This window comes from Marmota flaviventris, chromosome 10 (genome assembly GCF_047511675.1).
Source record: "Marmota flaviventris isolate mMarFla1 chromosome 10, mMarFla1.hap1, whole genome shotgun sequence".
In the NCBI taxonomy this organism is placed as follows: Eukaryota; Metazoa; Chordata; class Mammalia; order Rodentia; family Sciuridae; genus Marmota; species Marmota flaviventris.
In genome coordinates this window covers 123,945,460-123,952,994 of record NC_092507.1, presented here as the reverse complement: position 1 = coordinate 123,952,994, position 7,535 = coordinate 123,945,460, and the positions used below count along the sequence as shown (strand labels likewise).

Below are 7,535 nucleotides of genomic sequence, written 5' to 3'. Positions count from 1 at the left end.
ACAGGATACTGATGTCTATCTCAGGTTGCTGATGAAAGGGTTCGCCTTGGTCGTCCTGGCCTCCTGTCCCTGGGAATTCAATGTCTAAGTGTCTCAGTTGCCAGACCGCTATGCCATCAGATATTGTAGGAAGGCCTGGTGGCATGACTGTGGCAGGAGGAGGTCGTGCTCTGTCTGTAAGTGACCCGCTGCGTGAGAGCAGGAAGGAGGCTAAAAGTGACCCGCTGCGTGAGAGCAGGAAGGAGGCTAAAGAGTATGCTGGCGTCCCTGGGTGGGATCGAACCACCAGCCTTCCGGTTAACAGCCGAACGCGCTAACCGATTGCGCCACAGAGACGCAGTCCTGAGTCCCCTCTCTAGGTGGTGGGGAGGAATGACTACGCGCCCTAGGGTTTGCAGGGTGCCCGACCAAGTTCCAAAGCCAAGAGCATCCAGGGATTCACAGCGTGAATCGCGGTGTTTGTCGCCTAGGAGACTTGGCGACTGCGGGATTCGGAGCCAGAAGAGCCGCGGAAAGGCCCTGGCCCAGCGCTAAGTCACCCCGTCTCAGGAGTCGCAGCCCGCGGAGACGCCGGGTGGGTCCTAGCGGTGGCCTTGTCTGTTCTTTGCGCCACGATCACCCTGGGAAAGTCCTGTGCCCACACGACCGGCCGCTCGCCCTTGCATTTCGGATTTCTGTGTGCATCGGTGGGGCTCCACGACGGCAGAGGTCGAGGACGTGGTCCTGGGTCCCCTCGCCGACTCCCGGACTCGGCCCTCCTCGGGCGCTCCCTTAGGACTTGCTGGATTAAGCCATGGACGTCGTCACGTTGGAGTCCCCCGAATAACCCGAGGGCGGATTTCCCAGAGTTCGGCAAAGGCGAGGTTCTTGTTAGAAGGCTCCCCTCGCGGTGGTCTCCCGGTAACCCCGGGAGGCCGGGAAGCCCTGCGCACGGCCTGCGCGGTCCCAGCCGGAGCTCCCGGGGCTGGGGTGGGCGAGTGGCCGCGCCGGGAGCGGGTGGCCTCAGAGGCGGCGGCCAGCGGGGAGCGGCGGCGTGGCGCTGCACCCCGCGACGGGAGTGGGCCGAGGTGCGCGTCGCCTAGGGCCGACGCTCCGAGACGGAGAAGAAAGGGGAAAGCAGAGGCGGGAACGCGTGGTAAAGGCGACGACCTGCGGCCGTCCCCGCAGAGCTGTCGCCTATTCCAGCTCCTCGCCCGGACAGGACGCAGAGGAGTCTCGCCTCCCACGCGGGAGATACGGTTCGATTCCCGGCCAATGCACGCCTTTTCTTGGCGCAGCTCGGAGCCCCGCTTTCGCCTCCCTCCCCTGGTCTCCAGCAAACCCTGGTCAGGAAAGACCACAAAGACCACGACCTCAGGGTCATTTTCCAATTGCCACACAGGAAGGGATCTCGGCAGGCACAGGCTGACTAAGCAGTGTCGGTTTGCCTGTCCTCCGCTCCCTGCCTTCTGTGCTCTGCAAACCCGCGCTACACGTTTTCCTCGGATCTGGAGGCTCCTGCGCAAGGATTCACTTCCTGCATTTGGTCAGGGCACTGGACAGATCACTGGGCCCCTTTTCCTTGCAGAAGGGGACCCGGAAGGGAACGCCCGATGGCAGGGCCACGGGACCGGGAGGCGGGGAGCCCAGACCCACTCGCTTCGCGGGTTCTGCGCGGGGCCGCCGCCGGCCGGACAGCCGCCCCTGTGCCTGGTGGCCCCGATCAAAGTCAGTCCGCGGCGTCTGGGCAAAATTCAGGGTGGCCCAGGAGCGCGGCGAGGGCGACGCCCTTCTAGCCCTCCTGCTTTCGCCCCCCGACGGGCGCCCTGCCTTCTGCGCAGAGTTTGGATCCCCTGGGGCTCTGCAGCCCAGCCCCCCCCACGGCCTCGGGCCACGTGGGAGGAGCCCGGGACGAGCCAAGCTGCGTCCTGTCTGTGGACCCCGCCTGTTTTCACCCGCTCTTCGCAGCCAGTCCAAGTGCTGCCCACTCCAGCGCACTGGCCAAGGGCCACCGGTCCTTTACTCTCATGAAAAGGCCTCGGGAAGAGCTCAGAGGGAGACGCCAGGACAACAGAACTGAGTAGAATTGGCTCCAGTCTGCGGGGAAGCTCTCCTGCCCTGCTCCTCCTGCCCCCCTCCTCCTCCTCCTGCGCCAGCCCCCTGTGCCCCTCCTCCTGCCCTGCTCCTCCTGCCCCTGATCCTTCTCCTCCTCTACCTCCTGCCCTGGTTCCCCCTCTCCCCCCCCCCACTCCTCCTCCCCCTCCTCCTCCTCCTCCTCCTCCTCCTCCCTCTTCTCCTGTACATCCTCCTCCCCCTCCTATAAAATCCTGCAGGCTCAGTTTCCTTCTTGCTCCTAACTCCCTCCAGGGTTGATTCTGAAAACCTGGGCAGCAACCCAGATTATTTCAACACCCCCGGTCATTTGTTGGTTTTGGTACTGAACTAGAACTTGCCTCATAAAATAGTTAAGTTGTCCCTTGATTTAAATTTTCTGGAAGAAATTGTACAGGGAATTGGTATCACACACACACACCGGTCTCTCTCTCTCTCTCTCTCTCTCTCTCTCTCTCTCTCTCTCTCTCTCTCTCTCTCTCTCCTGTCCTAATTAGTAGAATTGATTAAAAAATAAAAAACTACCTAGACTTGGTACTTTGTTTACAAGCTTTTGAGTTGTTGATTCCAGTTTTAAATACATGAATACTTAAGTAGACTATGTCTCCTTTTGTATATACTGCTGTGGTTCTATTGATAAATTTCTATAGATTGTATTTATATTGTTAGTCCAAAATATTTAATTTCTCTTGAAATGTTATTTTGATGCATCTGTTATACTTCAGTATGGTTTTAATCACCCAATTCGGGGTCTCCAGCTGTCTTTCTGTTAGTGATTATTTGTTGAGCTCCATAGTGTATGGTTTTTCTTCAAAAATACAAACTCATTCAAATGTTGTGAAAGCAGAAGTGAAAGGAAAGTGACCAGGACACTCAGAACAACCAAGAGGTCTTTATTGTGGTGGTGTCTGATTGACAGGGGAGAGAGAGAGAGAGAGAAAGGGGGAGAGGGAGGGGGGCAGGGGTCAGATGTGGATTTCCATTTCACCAGAGGGATGAGGGCTGAGTGTTCACCCTTGAGTGGGGCTGAGTGCTCACCCCTGAGTGGGAGCTGAGTGCTCTCCCCCGAGTGGGGCTGAGTGTTCACCCTTGAGTGGAGCTGAGTTCTCACCCCTGAGTGGGAGCTGAGTGTTCACCCTTGAGTGGGGCTGAGTGCTCACCCTTGAGTGGGGCTGAGTGCTCACCTTTGAGTGGGAGCTGAGTGTTCACCCCTGAGTGGAAGCGGAGTGTTCACCCCTGAGTGGGAGCTGAGTGTTCACCCTTGAATGGGAGCTGAGTTCTCACCCCTGAGTGGGAGCTGAGTGTTCATCCTTGAGTGGGGCTGGGTGCTCACCCTTGAATGGGCCTGAGTGCTCAGCCTTGAGTGGGCTGAGTGTTCAGCTCTGAATGGGGCTGAGTGCTCAGCCTTGAGGCAAACAAGTGATAAGGAACCAGGCAGGTAGGGGGGAGTGTTCACCCTTGAGTGGGGCTGAGTGCTCAGCCTTGAGGCAAACAAGCGATAAGGAAGCAGACAGACGGGGGTCTAGTGTCCAGCCCACTCTGCAGCTAACAAGAAGCCTATGCACTTTTCTTTTGTATTTCATAATTAAGGGAGAGAACTTAGCTTGGAGATTGTTTCTTTCCAGCCTAGGTTTAATGCAGGCGGCACTAGATCATCACATTTGAGTCATGCAACAAATCCACCAAGTACTTAATATTCTTTTTTCATAAGACATTTGCAAAATTGAGGCATAGCACACTCATAGAGCCAGCCCACGGGCCACTGGTGGATCTAGGACCAAAAGAATGAGCTTCCCAAAGGGAGACAAAACCTAATGCTTTTGTAGTAATGTCAGTTTGTCTGACAGTATCCAAGTGAGGCAGGAGAAAGGGTAAAAATGGGCAGGTAGGAGAGTTGGACTCCTTCAGGTCAGGTTTTTATTCACCAGGGCTGAGAAACCACAGACAAAAGGCAGGCTTCATCCAGGCCAGGCCTACTTCTGGGTTAGCAGAGAAAAATAAAACAAAAACAAACTAAGTGGTAAGACACCTGCTGTCTGGTCCCAGACCCCCATCACAAAGGGACACAGAGTAACCTGACTGGATCAAAGAACAGGTGAGGAGGCCATGGACACGGAATGCCTTACTCAGGATTGGGTGGGGGCTAGCTCATATAGCTCATGTAGATTCACATAAACCACTAGATAATAGCCATTTTCTGGTATGCCTCTCTTGGGACCCCCTCCCTTTGTGAGCTCCATCTTCTTTCTACTACTCAATAAATCCTGTTACTTTGCTCTCACCCCGCCCCCCGTGGATTTCATTCTTCACATTCCTAAGACTCTAGGGAACCCAATCCCACACTCTGTGCTACTCCCGCCCAGTGGCTGCATTGGAAGGCTGCTTTTGTTCAGAAGCTCCTCCATCAAGGATCTAGAGCCTTAGTAGTGAAAACAACCTTGAGAAAAGGAAATTCCTAGACACTTGTAACCCCGTGCATCTAGGTTTGGGGTGGTGGTGTTATTATTTTTTTGGGGGGGGGATGTGGAGAGAGAGCTGCGCTCCACCTTAATCCACTTGGGTGTCTTATCAGGACCATCTGGGAGCTTGAAGTTCTTGGAATTAGTCCCAGAGGTACCAAGGGAGGGGGACCAGTGTGGTAGAGAACGCGCCTAGGAAGAGTGTCCTCCTTTAGGCCAGGTAATTTCTATTCAATAGAACTACAGAAACCAATAGGAGAATGAGATCGTCAGTCATTTACGAGAGAGAATGACCAACCGACAGCAGCCAGCACATACCACTGGGTATTTTCTTCAGAACGGTTGGTCAACCCCGACCCACCTTCAGTAAATGGGAGGAAAGGTGGGGTGTGTAGAAACCTTCTTGCAGAAAAGTATCTGCTTTGGTAGGAAAAAGCCTTTTACAATTCAAAACAAAAAGACACTCTCCTTAGCTTGCTAGAAAGCAATTTTCAATCTCAATGTTCTAGCAAAATCTCACCAAGAACAACAGAGGTTAGTGCTGCAAGGTATACATCATCTTAAGAGCTGAGATCTTCTTTTAAGCAACAAACTTGCCAGGGAGAGCGCGAACGCAGTCCCCACTACCACAAATTATGCAGTCGAGTTTCCCACATTTGGGGAAATCGCAGGGGTCAGCACCTCCGCATTATATTTAGAGACAGTGTTGCCTAGTACCTGGCTAAATTGCTGAGGCTGCCTTTGAACTTGCAATCCTCCTGCCCCACCCTCCCCAGACACTGGGATTAGAGGCCTGCATTACTGCATCCAGATTTCATTCACTTAGTTTTTTTCTTTTGTCTTTCCTCCTCCTCCTCCTCCTCCTCCTCCTCCTCCTCCTCCTCCTCCTCCTCCTCCTCCTCTTGACAGGTCTTTATTTATATGTGGTGCTGAGAATGGAACCCAGTGCCTCACACATGCCAGGCAAGTGTGCTACCGCTGAGCCCCAGCCTGGCCCCTCATTCACTTCTTGAAGAACATTTGAATTGCTTCCATTTTGGGGACTCTCACAAAGAAAGCTACTAACAAGAAATCCTTTTTTGTGGGCACGTTTTATAAATCCCATTTTAAATTTATTTTTAATGCTAACTTACTTTGTGAATGGATATTTTATTCATACACACAAAATTCATTTGAATATTATGAAACCCCAAGGTGGAAGTCTATTCACTTTTCTTTCTTTTTGCTTTTTAAATTTTGTTCATTTTAGTTATGCATCACATGTCAGTATGCATTTGGATATATCATACATACATGGAGTATAACTTTCCATTCTTGTGGTTGCATGTGATGTGGGGTTTCACTGGTCCAGTATACATATATGAACATAGGAAAGTTATGACCAATTCATTCTGCTCTCTTTCCTATTCCCATTCCCCCTTTACTTCCCCCACCTACCCCTGTCCAACCCAGTGAACCTCCACTCTTCTCCCAACCCACCCTGCCTATTGTGAGTCAGCATCTGCATATAAGATGTTTTTTTTTTTTTTTTTTTTTGGGGGGGGGGGTTGGCTTATTTCACTTAGCATGATAGCCTCCAGTTTTATCAGCAAATGCCATAATTTCATTCTTCTTTAAAACTGAGTAATATTCCATTGTGTATATGTATCACATTTTCTTTATTGATTCATCTCTTTAAAGGCACCTAGGTTGGTTCCATAGCTGTTGTGAATTGAGCTGCTATGAAGATTGATGTGGCTGCATTGCTATAATAGGCTGATTTTAAGTTCTTTGGGTATATGCAGAGGAGTGGGATAACAATGTCAAATGGTGATTGCCGCAGTCTGGCTGGGCACAAATCACGAGCCACTGAAGCAGGAACAAACTTTATTTTTAAACTGCAGGAAAACACTTCACACAGCTCCCGGGGAATCCTCCCGAACGCGCCACGAGGCTTGTCCAGGAACCCCCAGCCGGAAATATCTCTCCCGGAAATCCCTCCTCCTGCACTTCCCCCACCAATGGGAACTCTCAGGGAATCCCCAGAAATCCCCACGAGAACTCCAAAATAGTGCGAGAACTCAAAAGTTGCGGCAGAGGCGGATAGTAATGCCTCGCCTGTCAATCAATACTGTTGGCAAAATGCCAGGGGCCATACAGACTCAGCCGTGGCTCTCAGCATCTCCCCCTTTTCGTTTAATTAAACAACAAGCAATGTGGCTTAGGGACCGTGCCTGTTAGGCAGTCCAATTCAACATATGGTCCTTACCCGTCATCGGATGAACTGACCTCTAGGCGTCAGCCTCCTGTCTTAGGTTGGTACCACTGCAATTGGATCATACCCATCACTGACTACCGGTCCAGCATACAGCCATACTTGTGGATAGGCCTTTGCACCAGTGGGGGGGTGAGGTTCTTCGCCTCACCTCTGTTGGCCCCCAAATTTTAGACCATCACTAGTAGAAGGGAGGAGGATGCAAAATGCCATGACACTAAGCCAATTGAGGGCTCCTTTGAAAAATTGTACCACCGGTGACACCATCAGCAAAAATACTCCAGCACTACCACAATTCGCTGTACCAACAGATAGTTCACAATGCATACAAGTGATACATAGTCCAGGCAAGGTCTGCAAGCAATTCAAAGCAGAGGAATCTGTCAATATGTCCATGTCCTCCCAAAGTAAATCGACTCCTTAATTGAGCATTACTTGTGGAGTTATTATTCATTGATGCATCAGTTTTTACAGTTTGTTGTGATAACTATTGAAGAAGCTGTAGTTTGGTTTTATCTTTGTCTTCACCGGCACTGGGATGAAGATAGGAATTCTGGCAATGATGCTAAGAAAAAAATTATGTAACATTCCAACAGGCACTAAGAAAACAATTTTTTGAACAATTTACATTATCCTGAACAGAATTATTAAATATAATGAGAAGGAAAGGTGAAAGTAAACAAACAGATCTGTTAACCTCCTATTTGTTCTCATATTAAAACAATTTTCAA

At 51.0% G+C, this 7,535-nt stretch overlaps 1 non-coding gene across 1 annotated transcript; it reads right to left on the bottom strand.

The window, feature by feature from the left end:
* Nucleotides 1-262: 262 nt before the first annotated feature.
* Trnan-guu (transfer RNA asparagine (anticodon GUU)) lies at nt 263-336 on the bottom strand. Its single transcript has one exon. It is a non-coding gene; the product is annotated as a tRNA-Asn (tRNA).
* Between the last annotated feature and the right edge of the window lie 7,199 nt (nt 337-7,535).